A 20,269-nucleotide genomic window follows, 5' to 3' on the forward strand; every position below is an offset into this window, starting at 1 on the left:
GAAAAGCGGCTATTAACAGTGGTTTGTGTAAGAAAAAAAGTAACTAGAAATATAACTAGTAATATAACTAGTTTCTTTCTCCAGGGAGTAGTAAAGTAAGGGAATACTATTTTGGAGAGTAATATGTAATATGTAATATATTACTTTTTTGAGTAACTAGCCCCAACACTGTTCCTTAATAAGACAGCAATACCCATGATCCTCAGCCTCCGTTTCTATGGAGGCGGTGGCAGTCTGCTTTGTGATTGGGTGAATTCTCCTTATTGCGCTTAAACCACTGTCCAGGGCTGCGTTTCCCAAAAGCATCGTAAGCCTAAGAAGTTCGTAAAAATGATCATACGACTGATCTTAATATTATGGTCTGTTTCCCAAAAACATCGTAACTTAAGTAGCACTTGAAAATCTTCGTAGATCTACGAGTGCTCTGGTGTAATTGTAAGTGCATCGTAAGGAGACATAGTTATGAGGGCACCTGCTGGACAACCGGCAAATTGCACCTAAAATTAACTTCTATTTATTTTTCATTTTATTTGTACGTATATTTTTATTCATTTCTATTTTCTACTCATTACACAATTCAATATATAAATAATAACGAATAAAAAAAATTAATAAAAATGACAAAATTAATGTTAGAATGAAAAAAAAAATAAAGTTTTTCAGGCTGTGATCATTTTCACGTCACACTCTGATTGTCATACAGTATATTTCATTCAGTATATATTAATTGCAGAAGGCCCCACTTGAAGAAACTGAATCACTGATTTTAGAAATTGCATTAATTACCTCTTCCCTGAAATTATTCTCTTGTTAGGTTCATAATGATCAAAGGTTGTGCTTTTATAAATGTACTGTATATGGAGAGTACGTTTATATAAAACAGTGCTGATAAAGACTGCACATTAAACATTTTTCTGCACCTATATGGATAGGCTAATAGATAGGCCCTAATACTATATTGCCACACACACCCTCAAGACTCAAGCTGAGGTAAAAAATATACCCCTCTTTAATAAGCCTATTCAGACTAAAATGAGCTTTTTCAACTGAAGGACACTTGCACTGACTGATCTTAAAATATATCAGTCCCTTTGTTTCGTCCCAAGATGGACCCCAGTAAAGTTTTTTTCTAAGGCACATTTATAAAAAAAAAAACTAAAATCTAATTGAACTAGATTTCAAGATGGTAAGTGTCTGTCAATAGAAGGTGAACCTGATTGCTCTTGCATACATGATGTTTTTGTAGCTCCACCTCCATTAAAATAATATTAATTTCCTCTTTTTGAAAAACGTATTTTCTTTGTTTTTCCATATATTAAATGTAGCTTATTTATTTACTTATTTTTTTTAATGTGAAATATGCAATTGTTGATAAAGAAATTGATAAATAATTCCACTTAAATAATTAAGCTTTCATAAAAATATCGAAAATGATGCTGATGTCTATTCCGGCTGTTAGAATTTGTTTTATGCCAGATTGGAGCAAGACAGTGTTTTTTACAGTCCGACATTTCCAGTTAATTTATGTTTTTAAACTTGCTCAAGAAGAAATTACAGGACTTTTTATGTTATTCGAGTTGAATACACATTCACACAAGTAGAAGAAGAATCGGAAATCAAAAATTATATGGATTGCTATAACAGCATGTGCAACAATGAGGAGCCATTCTACAGCGTGAAGTTTCAGCACTTGACCAACGGATAGCGACGTACTTAAGTGCTAAGATCAATCGTTATCGGGAAACGCAGCCCAGGTAAGTTACTAGGCTAATAATTAAAGATCACGTTTTGTTTAAATGTTATAATGGATCCTGTTATGTACCATTCGACTCGCGTGATTTACATGTTAAGACAACAATTGAAACCCGAACAATGGTGTCCTCTTTATCAGCGAAAAGCATGCACTTGTGAAGTTAGGCTTGCTAAACGGGTCTTGCTAACTTCAATATAAGCTAACTCTAGTTTAAATTATGTCAGCTGAAGGGTAATTTAGGGTGGAGCGTTAACCTTATGTTTTATTCGTCTCCAAAATTAACAATCATCCAGCTGTAGCTATGCTGAATAAAAACAAACGTTGTGATTGATGAAAGGACAATGAAAGACAAATATATGACACACATGGTTTGTGACCATCTTCAGGTAATCAATAAAGTATAAAAATAATGCTGACATAGCATTTATTAAAGTATGGAAACTATAACATATATGTTCTGCCTTATCCTGTGATACAAATAAGAAAAATATAAGAAAAATATAGACTACAAATTATGGGTAATTGTCCAGCAATGTAGTCTATTTAGCCAATTAAAAGTAAGATATAAAAAAAAAACTGTCAGTGCAACCGGGGAAAAAAAGTGTTATGGTATTATTATTACATTTGACATCTCTGATTTGACCTTCTGAAATGTTGGCTACACTCTGAATGTGTCAGTAATAACAATATAACTTGGGCTAAAGTTACTACATATAACATTGCCTTTAAATCTGGGATGATTATCTTGCGTATTATTAAGCATTTGGGAATCTCTCAGTTTTTAAACCTTATTTTAATATAACTACTCTGCACTACATAATTAACATTTTCTGTTCTCCCTCCAGATCTTGTCAAAAGAGTCACCACACCTGTCCAAATCTAGATAACCTGATTTAGTCTGTCTGTCTGTATCTGTTTGTGTTGCAATGGCGACCAAACATAAACTTGACCCACAGGATTCCCACTACCGAGATGGGAAGCGCATGGCTCTTGAACTGAAACTAGACCATGTTCTGTCTGAAGCCAGGGTAAGATTTTTTTTATATACCTGAATTATTTTATACTTGAACATGCAAATGGGGGGAAAAGGACCTTTTAAGGCATGGCAAGACGAGGGGGAGGCAAGAAGGGTGAGGCCAAGCTTCAGCTCCAGGTTTTAAATGAATTATGTAAATGGTGGACCAAATCAAATTAGAACACTGTAATGAATTGTTTAGAGTTTAAAATGTTCCAATATCTAAAAAGACATTAAAAAGTGCAAAAAATATTTCAGTGGCACTAAAGGGGTTATGCAAAACAGACTTCCCTATTCTGCTGAACATGCCTCGTTAGTTATGAAGGTGTTTTACTCAAGTTGCCTTCAAAGTAGACACTAAAGATGACCATAACCAATTTCCATCACATATGTGAATTGATAAATAAAAGTGTTTTGATTTTTATTCTTTTCATAAACATTTATATATAAAAATCTAATAAATTGTCAACAATACTAATTGCTAGCTCGTTTAACTGATTACCTTAAAGTCCACCGATATCGCTATTATTTAATATGGCTATTAACACGTTCTCTGACAAGCGGAAGAGATGAGACCTATTTTCTGGGTTTGGTCAGATGATGTTCGACATATACCCTGTTGTAGATAAGACATTACCAAGTACTTAACAGAAATATGTCTTATTTCTCGATTGTTTAATTTTGGATTGAAAAAAATCAAAACATGAATGCAGTGATAATCTAACATGCTGTTGTTCTTCTGTTTTACAGTCACACAACCTCCTCTTGAGTGCTCCTGTCATCCAGTGAGGAGGTTCCACTTACTGTACACTCAGCTCAACTAAATCTTCAAGAGAATTTTGCAAATCACAATGATGAATCTAAAATCAGTGATGAATCTGAATGGATTTTAGATTCATCACCGTGATTTACCAAATTCCTCTTGAAGATTTAGTTTTGCCGTCAACAAATCTGTCAGTGCTGTAAATTAAGAACACAATTTAGTAAAGTTCACAGCTGGTTTGATAATGAATCATGAAATGGTGTTTATTCTAAATATTGATCAGTGGGCTTTTATTCATATTTTCTTTACAGAAAAAAATATGGAGAGGCTCTCTGATATTTTGGCTTCTTATCCTTCTGCTGAAGCAACAGAACGCCTCAGATCGCTGGAAAGAAGCTAGACCATACAACCTAAAAAACGCCTTAATGCAAATAAGGCTGTTGGTCGCCCATTGTGTTGGCTTTGCCATGAGCCTGCTGTTATTAGGTTGGTTTTCATAATTATTGAACTTTAATTAGCCGTAACAAAGACAGACATCTTTTATTTTTGTCCTCAACAAACCAAAAAAGTTAGCTGTTACAAAGCTGTAACATCCTTTGCATCCTTCCAGCATGAAGTCCAGTCAACACAGCTGTTTGGAATTTAGTGAATTTGACAAATGTAAACAATGTGTGATATCAAAGCCACCAGAAGGCAATCCTGAAACCTTTAGCTTACCATTCACACTGTGCAGAATTACCTTACTTTTTATTTTTTAAATTTACTTTTTTTTTTCCAAGGGAGTTTTCAGCCACTATATTCCTTCCTTTCAGGAACTCAAGGTCATCTCTCCGGGATTCTCCAGACAAGCCTTCGCAGAGCTTCTGGAGCATCACACTAAGACTGGAGGAAGAGTAAGTGTAATCGTTTTTTCATATTATAAAATTTCTTTCCATAAGTAGACATTGTCACAAATACTATTTTGTTCTATATATATTCCAGACTGGACAAATCAACGGTGATGCACTACAGCACAGCTTCTTAGAGTTTTCATATGCTTCATTTGAGGAAGACCATATGCTTTTATTTGATTGTTGTGTTTGTTATGTGTGTCCTAGACACAGGGAAAAGGCACATGTGGGGACTCCCAGTGGACAGCAGCGAGGAACACGACAAGGAGGGCTTCTAAATTGGTTAAAGAGGGGATGGCGGTTGCTGTGTGTTGCCACAGATTCCTTCTGAAAGCCCTTAATATGTATTGGGGGGAGATACTTGCCTACCCTCTGTAAGGTAAGTCCCCTATTAATTGTTTTGTGTATCCTTTTGTTATGTGCACTTGGGCTGTTTTTGAACAAAGTCCTAATTTTTGTATAACACTGATTATCAGACTTGTCAGAGACTCCGGGATGAAACTGCAATGCCAGATGAACTAAAAACAGAGTTACTTTGCACAGATGAAGTGGAGTCACAGTGGCTTTCTGATGTGAAGGAATGGGCAGCTGGCGGTAAGCATAACCAGATAAAAGAAACAGCAAATATCCTTTTCCAATGCTATCTGAAATGTTCAGGGCTGCGTTTCCCGATAACGATTGATCTTAGCGCTTAAGAGCGTTTTCTACGAGTCACTTTGCGAACGTTCGTTATTGTTTTACGTGCGTTTCCCAAAAATGCACTTAACACAATTGCACGTAGCCCTGTTTTAAGTGCTACTTAGGAGCACTTTTTTTTTTATAAATGTGCCTTAGGAAAAAACTGATGTTACTGGTGTCCATCTTGAGACAAAACAAAGGGACTGATATATTTTAAGATCAGTCAGTGCAAGTGTCCTTCAGTAAAAAATGCTCAGACTTGCATTTTAGTCTGGACTAGGCTTAAGCCTTGTCTGTGAAAAGAGGGGTACATATTTTACCACAGCTTGAGTCTTGAGGGTGTGTGTGGCAATATAGTATTAGGGCCTATCTATTAGCCTATCGATATAGGTGCAGAAAAATGTTTAATGTGCACATGCTTTATCAGCACTGTTTTATATAAATGTACTCTTCATGTACATTTATAAAAGGACAACCTTTGACCATTATGAACCTAACAAGAGAATAAATTCAGGGAAGAGATAATTAATGCAATTTCTAAAATCAGTGATTCAGTTTCTTCAAGTGGGGCCTTCTGCAATTAGTGAAATAGATGACAATCAGTGTGCGACATGTGAATATTATTACAGCCTGAAAAACTTTAAGTTTTAAGTTTGTAATTTTAATTAAAAAAATTTTTTTTTCATTCTAACATTTATTATGTAATATTATTTTATTTATTTATTATTTCTATATTGAATGGTGTAATGAGTAGAAAATAGAAAGTAATAAATAAATACGTACCAATAAAATGAAAAATTACTTTGAAGAGAAGTACATTTTAGGTGCAATTTGCCGGTTGTCCAGCAGGTGCCCTCATAACTCTGTCCCCTTACGATGCACTTAAGGCTTTACGATTACTCCAGAGCACTCGTAATTAAATCTACGAAGATTTTCAAGTGCTACTTAAGTTACGATGTTTTTGGGAAACAGACCGTAATATTAAGATCAGTCGTACGATCATTTTTACGAATAACTTAGGCTTACGATGCTTTTGGGAAACACAGCCCAGTTTGATATTATAGAGTAACTAAATATAATAGGCTGATTATCTATGGATTACAGCAAACTTCATCATATGTTCTGACACATTTATGTTGAGTATTTCAGTTTCCCTGCAGGAAGTTTGATGAAGTTGCATATAAAGGAGCTTTAAATGTGAATACAAATTCAAACACTGAAATGGTTCTGTGTTGTTTTAACAGTGAATTTGCTGTCACTATTACTTCTACAGAGACAACAGATACATCTCATGCTAGGATAGGCACCACACACAGAGGACTTCAACAGTCAATTGAAGGGCTTTACCTTAGTGTGAGGCAGAGGAAGCAGACCCTTTACCGTCAGAATGGTATAAATATTTAATATAATAGGTTGATATATTCAAGCTACTGTATGCACCCTACTCCACCAAAAATAATATTAGTGATATTATTATTAGTGGTAACTAACAGTGAGGTTGTAGATTGCAACCAACTCCCCTCACCTCTTCCTTTCCAAACTGTACCATACGAGAAAGAGTGAGCAGTCCTATCTAGAGCCAGTGTTTGTTTGTCTGTTGTGGGCTAATGTTGGAACATGGTGGCTTCTGTGGTAGGGCACCATATTTAGATAACTGCCCATTATTAAGTAATTAAAGTGCAGCTTTTTTTATTTTTATTTTTTTTCTCAGGAATGTACGTTATCCCTTAAATGTTACACACTGGATCTTTGAGTTTTCTGTTTGTAAATCTAAATTGAAATTTTTACATACTTCAATTATTTATTTATTTTTCATCATTGTTCAACATTTTGGGGTGCAGTATATTTGTATATATTTATTGAAATATTGAGTGCTTTCACAAACCTTTACCTCCTGTCTTTCTAGACAGCAGCAAGCTTCACCACCACCTTTTAAGGAAACTGACAGAAGACAAAAAGCTCCTTCTTCAGGAGATGGAGATATACAATAGTCTTGTACTACACTCTGCGACTAACATTGATGTAGCTGTGGTGGAGCATTCCCTGACTGGAGAGAGCACTGTGTCTCAAATATGGCCGTGGGAGGTTCATGGCAGAGGTATGTCAGACATTAGATGCTTCAATTTTTTTTTTTTTTACAGTTCTGCTTTATATAGTACACTGAACTAAGACATGCATGTGACATATTGAGTGTTGTAATTTTAGTTTAGTCGCATATTTTCCATGTACTTTAAAAAAAAAACTGATACAAAAGAAAATGTTTGTAGTTACAAAACATTGCAATGCTATTATGCTCATGAATAGATTGTCTCACATATAACTATTTTTGATTCTTAGCAAACATTTCAATCCTGAAACAACTGCATGACCAAGTGATGTTGACAACGCGACTGCAAGAGTTGAAAAAGCATTTTGGTGTTGGAGATGGCACAACACTTCACATGCTCAAGAACAAGATACCTGAGGAGGGTAAATTGAATAAAAACATTTTTATAAAAACATCATTCATAAAAGTATGAATTAAAACACACACACACACACACACACACACACACACACACACACACACACACACACACACACACACACACACACATCAGCCTTGGTCATAGAAATTGGATGGAGTAGAACATTTATTGCTATGTTTGCCATGGTCATTTGGCTTGCACAAGGGGACTACAGTTCAATATGTTAACAAGTCAGAAAGGATTTAAAGTGTGTCTTATTTGCTTGAGAGATTTTTGTACTGTGGATGTTACATGAAAGCTGAAAGCAATCTTGATATAACTTGAATGCCACACAAGGTGTTACTTTAGCACAATCAGCCATCCTGGTTTATAGATTTGAATGGGTGACTCTTTTTACTCCTTTGAAGTTCTTTGGCCTCATGAAGCATTCTTAATATATACATTGTCCTTAATGTTATCTCTTGTTTTATTTTGAGATGTAGACAAGGGAAGTGAGGGTGTCTTAAGAAGAAGACTGTCAGAGGTGTCAAGTGGTCCTCCGACAGTACAAGACTGCTTTAGGCCCTGAGGCCTCTGCCCTTCTCAAAGATCAAAGTGGCCTCAGTAGTTCAGACACCAGTGAGGATGAAGAAGAAAACATAATTTAGGTATTTAATTTATTCATATGTATGTGGGGGTGTTCCATCAAGGTAGATAAAGGAAAGTCTGCCTTAGAAACATTGCAAAAATGTCAGCTGGTCTGTCTCAGCTCAACTCAAGCTGACTGACGCTGCCATTGCAACTCAGCTTGTTAGTTTGGTTGTAGAATATAAGGCATGGTACCTGTTTCAACAGCCAATCAGCTTCTAGCAAAGTCAGCTGGTCAAGTCACTAAACCTGCAGCTGGTTGAAGTTTTGGCTGAAGGAAAGAAACGATCAATTCATCCATTTGTTTAAGAAACAGTTGTGTCTGCATGACACAAGCCTTAAAATGTGCCCCACTCTTCAGAGCTGCTTATGTACTCCATGCACAAGCATAATACATGCTTATTCAAGCCTGGTTAAAGAAAACGTTGACTAGAGATGGCTAAATTATGAAGTGGAACCGCTTGAGCCTGTAGTGCTTTTTAAGAGAGCACAGTTTTCATTAGCTGAATTGATGAAACATCCCCATTACTATTACTCTTCATAATTTATAAGTGTATTTATTGATGCTTTACACACCTTGTTCATTCTAATCTCTTTTGTTTTTCTGTATTTCCCTAGATGGAAGCTGCACAAAGGACTGTTGAAAGAAATGGACTTGCCCAGTATCTGTGTATTTGTAGATACTATGCTGATTCATTTATCACATCAACATCTATATGCATTTTATATTGTTTAATATAAACCTGTCTACAGATTGCCAAGCCATTTAGTAAGCACATTAATGTTCCTTGAAGATGCACAAAACTCAGTATAGGAAATGGAAGGATGTGACGTGTTACCAAGTATGGTGTTCCATTCTCTGAATATGTGCTTTACACCCAAGTGCACACACACAGTAGTGAACACACACCCGGAGCAGTGAGAAGCCGTATTGCTGTGGCACCCCCTCGGGCAGTTGGAGGTTGCTCAAGTGTCTGACCTCAGTCGTGGTATTGAGGATGGAGAGAGCGCTGGTTATTCACTCCCCCCACTGACAATCCCTTCCTGAACCTAAGACTCGAACCCACAGCCTTTGGATTACAAGTCCGACTCTCAAACTATTATATAGGTGCACCAATCTCAGCCAAAAATGCCTGATTTTAACAGATGTAATTAATAGACTGACATGATATTTAGGTAGTGCATTCAAAATCCTTTAAGAGAGATGTGATTTGATTAAATAAAAAGCGCTACATGTTTTCAAGTCAGGTGCTGTGCTGATTTGTGTACTGCCCTTACCCAGGGGACCCTGCTGATAGAAAATTAATTAGCATTTTCAATAAACCTGTCTGCTGTTTTAAAGAGCAATATAAAATCTACAAATATTTTTACATTTAAGAAAATGCATACATTTACATTTATTTCAATTTTTTTTTATATTAACTTAATAAATGTTTGATTTTAATATAATAAATTAATAAATTATACTTTTAACCTGTCCCTTTTCTTTAAATGTGAAGTACATTTTTTTTTAACTTTATTATTTATTTGTGTTTTTTTTTTTTGTGAAAACCTGTATGTATCTAAACTGTAAATCAAGTCATTTTTCACATTAATATTACCATAGACACCGCTTATTCATTCACTCGTGGTATTATAAGGTCTTATAAATCACTTTAAAACTCTTACATTTAATTTAAACAAATTCTGCAGGTACTGTTATAAGCACATTGTGCATTACACTTGCATTAAGTACTTGTATAATGGATAAGACAGTATGTAACAGAAAAAATGATGTTATGATTTATCTTTACGTTGTATGTTATTACAGTTGACAAATAACTTGATTCTCTGTTCTGTTGGTGCTTCTCAAGTGAAATTAACCATGGCCCAGTGTTGTTAAATACAGCCTTATGGCTTGTTTGACCAATATACACACACAGAATGTGGTGTATTTTCACTGGTATTCATGTGAACAGCAACAAATAAAGTATTTTCAAACAAAGATGAGCATTTTATGTTTTCAATTAATTTCCAACAATGTTGTTGACTGATTGCACAACTACTATTTGAACTGAACTGAGCCGATGGTGGTGACATCACTGAATCAGTGAGGAACTGACTTTAACTGAAAATTGAGTGTTTACTATTGTCCTTTTGCATTATTGACACACTATTTTCCTTATGAGATAGGGAATTTAATTCTGTAAAGCTGATTTTACATTATTTATTGTTAAAGGCACTATACAAATGAAGCTAATAACTTTTTCATACATTGTTGTTAAAATAAAATTTGATATGGTTCATACAAGGTAATAGCTTGAGAAAAAAATTATACATGGAATTTTGTTTCATTTGACATCACACTGCATTATTAATTAATAACTTTATGGTATGTGTTTTGCTTATATTCAAACAACCTGATCTTGCTTGTAAGAGCTCTTGCATGCCATCATGAAAATAAGGTTCAATAAGGTTCAAAATAATGTCAATTTTAGTCATTTTGTAGGGTTCTGTAAAGGTATGCTTGGGCAAATTCATGTCCATTAAAATATTGTTGTAGTACTAAAGCAAATGCATTGGCTAATAAAACAGATTCTGTCATTGTATATACTCTGAAGGTTGGCCACTATTTCCACATAAAAAGTAAAAACAAACAAACAAAAGGCTTAATTTTATATACTGGGCCTTGAAAGTGCTCTCTAAACCAGGGGCCTCATTTATAAAGACTTGCGTAGAAACCATCCTTGATTTTATCTAAGAACTTTTCTGATTTGATCGTAAGAGCGATTCAGAGAAAACGAACGTACGCACTAAATCCATATGTACGCCAGTCATTTGGTTATAAATCACAAATTATCGTGGAATCGTGTGCTGCTGAATGTTCCGCCGTCGAAACGCCCCTGCTTAATTAATCAACATATAAAATGAGCACATTCCTAAAGCAAAAACTCTGAAGGCTGAACTATCTGCAATACCAGTCATTACCACAAGGAAACGGTCGTACGCCAAGCTGGAATCTGACGTGGAGATAAGTACTTTTCCACGTCAAAGACGTTTTTTATAAATCTGTACTTTGACGTGGATTTGATCGTACGAACACTTTAAGATCAAATCAGTGCGTAAGAAAGTTTTATAAATGAGGCCCCAAATGTCTTTCCCAACCCCTAAAAACCCTAGATACTTGCAGTTTAATACTGCCATCTTCTAAATATGGGGAATTTATCAATGTATTTAAAACTACAATTCCCAGTGAGGCACACAACTACGTTACTACACGTTACTTAGCGTATAAATCAGCGTCCATATTTGAAGTTCTTTCAGTTTCCAAAGTAGGGTTTGGATTAGGGTTATAAAATGTTGTCTTTTCTATATATGTCGACAATCTCCTACAGCTGAAACATACATTATATTGCATTTATATGATCAAGATGAAAAAAATCGTGAGGATGTCAGATCATCTAGGATATTTAACTGTTATTGTAGAACAGCCAAGTAAGGACAGCCTCCAGCGAATTTATAGACTACAATTCCGACTAGACACGCGCAATAGAACTCATTATGAAGCGTACACGTCAACCACCATATCTGTAGTTCACACTCTAACTTCAAAAATCATGCAAAACACTTCTAACACCTTCAGATATGTTTCTCTGTGTTGCAAAATAGGTTTTATTCATGCACAGACTGCAATTTTAATTTTGGACCGAGTTTCAGCTTGCATTGCCTGAACCAAGTTTGTTCTGTGCTGAAACGCTGTTTTCTGACATATCAGGCTCTAACTTCAAAAATCATGCAAAACCCTTCTAACACCTTAAGACATGTTTCTCTGTGTTGCAAAATCGGTTTTATTCATGCACAGACTGCAATTTTAATTTTGGACCGAGTTTCAGCTTGCATTGCCTGAACCAAGTTTGTTATGTGCTGAAACGCCGTTTTCTGACATTTCAGGCTCTAACTTCAAAAATCATGCAAAACACTTCTAACACCTTCAGATATGTTTCTCTGTGTTGAAAAATAGGTTTTATTCATGCACAGACTGCAATTTTAATTTTGGGCCGAGTTTCAGCTTGCATTGCCTGAACCAAGTTTGTTATGTGCTGAAACGCCGTTTTCTGACATTTCAGGCTCTAACTTCAAAAATCATGCAAAACACTTCTAACACCTTCAGATATGTTTCTCTGTGTTGCAAAATAGGTTTTATTCATGCACAGACTGCAATTTTAATTTCTGACCGAGTTTCAGCTTGCATTGCCAGAACCAAGTTTGTTATGTGCTGAAACGCTGTTTTTTGACATTTCAGGCTCTAACTTCAAAAATCATGCAAAACACTTCTAACACCTTCAGATATATTTCTCTGTGTTGCAAAATACGTTTTATTCATGCACAGACTGCAATATTAAAGTGGGACAGAGATTCAGCTTGCATTGCTTGAAACAAGTTTGTTCTGCACTGAAACGCTGTTTTCTGACATTTCAGGCTCTAACTTCAAAAATCATGCAAAACACTTCTAACACCTTCAGATATGTTTCTCTGTGTTGCAAAATAGGTTTTATTCATGCACAGACTGCAATTTTAATTTTGGACCGAGTTTCAGCCTGCATTGCCAGAACCAAGTTTGTTATGTGCTGAAACGCTGTTTTCTGACATTTCAGGCTCTAACTTCAAAAATCATGCAAAACACTTCTAACACCTTCAGATATGTTTCTCTGTGTTGCAAAATAGGTTTTATTCATGCACAGACTGCAATATTAAAGTGGGACAGAGATTCAGCTTGCATTGCTTGAAACAAGTTTGTTCTGCACCGAAACGCTGTTTTCTGACATTTCAGGCTTTAACTTCAAAAATCATGCAAAACACTTCTAACACCTTCAGATATGTTTCTCTGTGTTGCAAAATAGGTTTTATTCATGCACAGACTGCAATATTAAAGTGGGACAGAGATTCAGCTTGCATTGCTTGAAACAAGTTTGTTCTGCACTGAAACGCTGTTTCCTGACATTTCAGGCTCTAACTTCAAAAATCATGCAAAACACTTCTAACATCTTCAGATATGTTTCTCTGTGTTGCAAAATAAGTTTTATTCATGCACAGACTGCTATTTTAAAGTGGGACCAAGATTCAGCTTGCATTGCTGGAACCAAGTTTGTTCTGCGCTGAAACGCTGTTTTCTGACACTTCAGGCTCTAACTTCAAAAATCATGCAAAACACTTCTAACACCTTCAGATATGTTTCTCTGTGTTGCAAAATAGGTTTTATTCATGCACAGACTGATATTTTAAAGTGGGACCAAGATTCAGCTTGCATTGCTGGAACCAAGTTTGTTCTGTGCTGAAACGCTGTTTCCTGACATTTCAGGCTCTAACTTCAAAAATCATGCAAAACACTTCTAACACCTTCAGATATGTTTCTCTGTGTTGCAAAATAGGTTTTATTCATGCACAGACTGCAATTTTAATTTTGGACCGAGTTTCAGCTTGCATTGCCTGAACCAAGTTTGTTATGTGCTGAAACGCTGTTTTCTGACATTTCAGGATCTAACTTCAAAAATCATGCAAAACACTTCTAACACCTTAAGACATGTTTCTCTGTGTTGCAAAATAGGTTTTATTCATGCACAGACTGCAATTTTAATTTTGGACCGAGTTTCAGCTTGCATTGCCTGAACCAAGTTTGTTATGTGCTGAAACGCCGTTTTCTGACATTTCAGGCTCTAACTTCAAAAATCATGCAAAACACTTCTAACACCTTCAGATATGTTTCTCTGTGTTGCAAAATAGGTTTTATTCATGCACAGACTGCAATTTTAATTTTGGACCGAGTTTCAGCTTGCACTGCCTGAACCAAGTTTGTTATGTGCTGAAACGCTGTTTTCTGACATTTCAGGCTCTAACTTCAAAAATCATGCAAAACACTTCTAACACCTTCAGATATGTTTCTCTGTGTTGCAAAATAGGTTTCATTCATGCACAGACTGCAATTTTAATTTTGGACCGAGTTTCAGCTTGCACTGCCTGAACCAAGTTTGTTATGTGCTGAAACGCCGTTTTCTGACATTTCAGGCTCTAACTTCAAAAATCATGCAAAACACTTCTAACACCTTCAGATATGTTTCTCTGTGTTGCAAAATAGGTTTTATTCATGCACAGACTGCAATTTTAATTTCTGACCGAGTTTCAGCTTGCATTGCCAGAACCAAGTTTGTTATGTGCTGAAACGCTGTTTTTTGACATTTCAGGCTCTAACTTCAAAAATCATGCAAAACACTTCAAACACCTTCAGATATATTTCTCTGTGTTGCAAAATACATTTTATTCATGCACAGACTGCAATATTAAAGTGGGACAGAGATTCAGCTTGCATTGCTTGAAACAAGTTTGTTCTGCACTGAAACGCTGTTTTCTGACATTTCAGGCTCTAATTTAAAAAATCATGCAAAACACTTCTAACACCTTCAGATATGTTTCTCTGTGTTGCAAAATAGGTTTTATTCATGCACAGACTGCAATTTTAATTTCTGACCGAGTTTCAGCTTGCATTGCCTGAACCAAGTTTGTTATGTGCTGAAACGCTGTTTTCTGACATTTCAGGATCTAACTTCAAAAATCATGCAAAACACTTCTAACACCTTAAGACATGTTTCTCTGTGTTGCAAAATAGGTTTTATTCATGCACAGACTGCAATTTTAATTTTGGACCGAGTTTCAGCTTGCATTGCCTGAACCAAGTTTGTTATGTGCTGAAACGCCGTTTTCTGACATTTCAGGCTCTAACTTCAAAAATCATGCAAAAAACTTCTAACACCTTCAGATATGTTTCTCTGTGTTGCAAAATAGGTTTTATTCAAGCACAGACTGCAATTTTAATTTTGGACCGAGTTTCAGCTTGCATTGCCGGAACCAAGTTTGTTATGTGCTGAAACGCTGTTTTCTGACATTTCAGGCTCTAACTTCAAAAATCATGCAAAACACTTCTAACACCTTCAGATATGTTTCTCTGTGTTGCAAAATAGGTTTTATTCATGCACAGACTGCAATTTTAATTTCTGACCAAGTTTCAGCTTGCATTGCCAGAACCAAGTTTGTTATGTGCTGAAACGCTGTTTTCTGACATTTCAGGCTCTAACTTCAAAAATCATGCAAAACACTTCTAACACCTTCAGATATGTTTCTCTGTGTTGCAAAATAGGTTTTATTCATGCACAGACTGCAATTTTAATTTTGGACCGAGTTTGAGCTTGCATTGCCAGAACCAAGTTTGTTATGTGCTGAAACGCTGTTTTCTGACATTTCAGGCTCTAACTTCAAAAATCATGCAAAACACTTCTAACACCTTCAGATATGTTTCTCTGTGTTGCAAAATAGGTTTCATTCATGCACAGACTGCAATTTTAATTTTAGACCGATTTTCAGCTTGCATTGCCAGAACCAAGTTTGTTCTGCGCTGAAAGGCTGTTTTCTGACATTTCAGGATCTAATCTCAAAAATCATGCAAAACACTTCTAACACCTTCAGATATGTTTCTCTGTGTTGCAAAATAGGTTTTATTCATGCATAGACTGCAATTTTAATTTTGGGCCGAGTTTCAGCTTGCATTGCCAGAACCAAGTTTGTTATGTGCTGAAACGCTGTTTTCTGACATTTCAGGCTCTAACTTCAAAAATCATGCAAAACACTTCTAACACCTTCAGATATGTTTCTCTGTGTTGCAAAATAGGTTTCATTCATGCACAGACTGCAATTTTAATTTTAGACCGATTTTCAGCTTGCATTGCCAGAACCAAGTTTGTTCTGCGCTGAAAGGCTGTTTTCTGACATTTCAGGATCTAATCTCAAAAATCATGCAAAACACTTCTAACACCTTCAGATATGTTTCTCTGTGTTGCAAAATAGGTTTTATTCATGCATAGACTGCAATTTTAATTTTGGGCCGAGTTTCAGCTTGCATTGCCAGAATCAAGTTTGTTATGTGCTGAAACGCTGTTTTCTGACATTTCAGGCTCTAACTTCAAAAATCATGCAAAACACTTCTAACACCTTCAGATATGTTTCTCTGTGTTGCAAAATAGGTTTTATTCATGCACAGACTGCAATATTAAAGTGGGACAGAGATTCAGCTTGCATTGCTTGAAACAAGTTTGTTCTGCACTGAAACGCTGTTTCCTGACATTTCAGGCTCTAACTTAAAAAATCATGCAAAACACTTCTAACACCTTCAGATATGTTTCTCTGTGTTGCAAAATAGGTTTTATTCATGCACAGACTGATATTTTAAAGTGGGACCAAGATTCAGCTTGCATTGCTGGAACCAAGTTTGTTCTGCGCTGAAACGCTGTTTTCTGACACTTCAGGCTCTAACTTCAAAAATCATGCAAAACACTTCTAACACCTTCAGATATGTTTCTCTGTGTTGCAAAATAGGTTTTATTCATGCACAGACTGATATTTTAAAGTGGGACCAAGATTCAGCTTGCATTGCTGGAACCAAGTTTGTTCTGCGCTGAAACGCTGTTTTCTGACATTTCAGGCTCTAACTTCAAAAATCATGCAAAACACTTCTAACACCTTCAGATATGTTTCTCTGTGTTGCAAAATAGGTTTTATTCATGCACAGACTGATATTTTAAAGTGGGACCAAGATTCAGCTTGCATTGCTGGAACCAAGTTTGTTCTGCGCTGAAACGCTGTTTTCTGACATTTCAGGCTCTAACTTCAAAAATCATGCAAAACACTTCTAACACCTTCAGATATGTTTCTCTGTGTTGCAAAATAGGTTTTATTCATGCACAGACTGCAATTTTAATTTTGGACCGAGTTTCAGCTTGCATTGCCTGAACCAAGTTTGTTATGTGCTGAAACGCTGTTTTCTGACATTTCAGGATCTAACTTCAAAAATCATGCAAAACACTTCTAACACCTTAAGACATGTTTCTCTGTGTTGCAAAATAGGTTTTATTCATGCACAGACTGCAATTTTAATTTTGGACCGAGTTTCAGCTTGCATTGCCTGAACCAAATTTGTTATGTGCTGAAACGCCGTTTTCTGACATTTCAGGCTCTAACTTCAAAAATCATGCAAAACACTTCTAACACCTTCAGATATGTTTCTCTGTGTTGCAAAATAGGTTTTATTCATGCACAGACTGCAATTTTAATTTTGGACCGAGTTTCAGCTTGCATTGCCTGAACCAAGTTTGTTATGTGCTGAAACGCCGTTTTCTGACATTTCAGGCTCTAACTTCAAAAATCATGCAAAACACTTCTAACACCTTCAGATATGTTTCTCTGTGTTGCAAAATAGGTTTCATTCATGCACAGACTGCAATTTTAATTTTGGACCGAGTTTCAGCTTGCATTGCCTGAACCAAGTCTGTTATGTGCTGAAACGCCGTTTTCTGACATTTCAGGCTCTAACTTCAAAAATCATGCAAAACACTTCTAAGACCTTCAGATATGTTTCTCTGTGTTGCAAAATAGGTTTTATTCATGCACAGACTGCAATTTTAATTTTGGACCGAGTTTCAGCTTGCACTGCCTGAACCAAGTTTGTTATGTGCTGAAACGCTGTTTTCTGACATTTCAGGCTCTAACTTCAAAAATCATGCAAAACACTTCTAACACCTTCAGATATGTTTCTCTGTGTTGCAAAATAGGTTTCATTCATGCACAGACTGCAATTTTAATTTTGGACCGAGTTTCAGCTTGCACTGCCTGAACCAAGTTTGTTATGTGCTGAAACGCTGTTTTCTGACATTTCAGGCTCTAACTTCAAAAATCATGCAAAACACTTCTAACACCTTCAGATATGTTTCTCTGTGTTGCAAAATAGGTTTTATTCATGCACAGACTGCAATTTAAATTTCTGACCGAGTTTCAGCTTGCATTGCCTGAACCAAGTTTGTTATGTGCTGAAACGCTGTTTTCTGACATTTCAGGATCTAACTTCAAAAATCATGCAAAACACTTCTAACACCTTAAGACATGTTTCTCTGTGTTGCAAAATAGGTTTTATTCATGCACAGACTGCAATTTTAATTTTGGACCGAGTTTCAGCTTGCATTGCCTGAACCAAGTTTGTTATGTGCTGAAACGCCGTTTTCTGACATTTCAGGCTCTAACTTCAAAAATCATGCAAAACACTTCTAACACCTTCAGATATGTTTCTCTGTGTTGCAAAATAGGTTTTATTCATGCACAGACTGCAATTTTAATTTCTGACCAAGTTTCAGCTTGCATTGCCAGAACCAAGTTTGTTATGTGCTGAAACGCTGTTTTCTGACATTTCAGGCTCTAACTTCAAAAATCATGCAAAACACTTCTAACACCTTCAGATATGTTTCTCTGTGTTGCAAAATAGGTTTTATTCATGCACAGACTGCAATTTTAATTTTGGACCGAGTTTGAGCTTGCATTGCCAGAACCAAGTTTGTTATGTGCTGAAACGCTGTTTTCTGACATTTCAGGCTCTAACTTCAAAAATCATGCAAAACACTTCTAACACCTTCAGATATGTTTCTCTGTGTTGCAAAATAGGTTTCATTCATGCACAGACTGCAATTTTAATTTTAGACCGAGTTTCAGCTTGCATTGCCAGAACCAAGTTTGTTCTGCGCTGAAAGGCTGTTTTCTGACATTTCAGGATCTAATCTCAAAAATCATGCAAAACACTTCTAACACCTTCAGATATGTTTCTCTGTGTTGCAAAATAGGTTTTATTCATGCATAGACTGCAATTTTAATTTTGGGCCGAGTTTCAGCTTGCATTGCCAGAATCAAGTTTGTTATGTGCTGAAACGCTGTTTTCTGACATTTCAGGCTCTAACTTCAAAAATCATGCAAAACACTTCTAACACCTTCAGATATGTTTCTCTGTGTTGCAAAATAGGTTTTATTCATGCACAGACTGATATTTTAAAGTGGGACCAAGATTCAGCTTGCATTGCTGGAACCAAGTTTGTTCTGCGCTGAAACGCTGTTTTCTGACACTTCAGGCTCTAACTTCAAAAATCATGCAAAACACTTCTAACACCTTCAGATATGTTTCTCTGTGTTGCAAAATAGGTTTTATTCATGCACAGACTGATATTTTAAAGTGGGACCAAGATTCAGCTTGCATTGCTGGAACCAAGTTTGTTCTGCGCTGAAACGCTGTTTTCTGACATTTCAGGCTCTAACTTCAAAAATCATGCAAAACACTTCTAACACCTTCAGATATGTTTCTCTGTGTTGCAAAATAGGTTTTATTCATGCACAGACTGATATTTTAAAGTGGGACCAAGATTCAGCTTGCATTGCTGGAACCAAGTTTGTTCTGCGCTGAAACGCTGTTTTCTGACATTTCAGGCTCTAACTTCAAAAATCATGCAAAACACTTCTAACACCTTCAGATATGTTTCTCTGTGTTGCAAAATAGGTTTTATTCATGCACAGACTGCAATTTTAATTTTGGACCGAGTTTCAGCTGGCATTGCCTGAACCAAGTTTGTTATGTGCTGAAACGCTGTTTTCTGACATTTCAGGATCTAACTTCAAAAATCATGCAAAACACTTCTAACACCTTAAGACATGTTTCTCTGTGTTGCAAAATAGGTTTTATTCATGCACAGACTGCAATTTTAATTTTGGACCGAGTTTCAGCTTGCATTGCCTGAACCAAGTTTGTTATGTGCTGAAACGCCGTTTTCTGACATTTCAGGCTCTAACTTCAAAAATCATGCAAAACACTTCTAACACCTTCAGATATGTTTCTCTGTGTTGCAAAATAGGTTTTATTCATGCACAGACTGCAATTTTAATTTTGGACCGAGTTTCAGCTTGCATTGCCTGAACCAAGTTTGTTATGTGCTGAAACGCCGTTTTCTGACATTTCAGGCTCTAACTTCAAAAATCATGCAAAACACTTCTAACACCTTCAGATATGTTTCTCTGTGTTGCAAAATAGGTTTTATTCATGCACAGACTGCAATTTTAATTTTGGACCGAGTTTCAGCTTGCACTGCCTGAACCAAGTTTGTTATGTGCTGAAACGCTGTTTTCTGACATTTCAGGCTCTAACTTCAAAAATCATGCAAAACACTTCTAACACCTTCAGATATG

Source organism: Garra rufa, chromosome 2, assembly GCF_049309525.1.
Source record: "Garra rufa chromosome 2, GarRuf1.0, whole genome shotgun sequence".
NCBI classification, from domain to species: domain Eukaryota; kingdom Metazoa; phylum Chordata; class Actinopteri; order Cypriniformes; family Cyprinidae; genus Garra; species Garra rufa.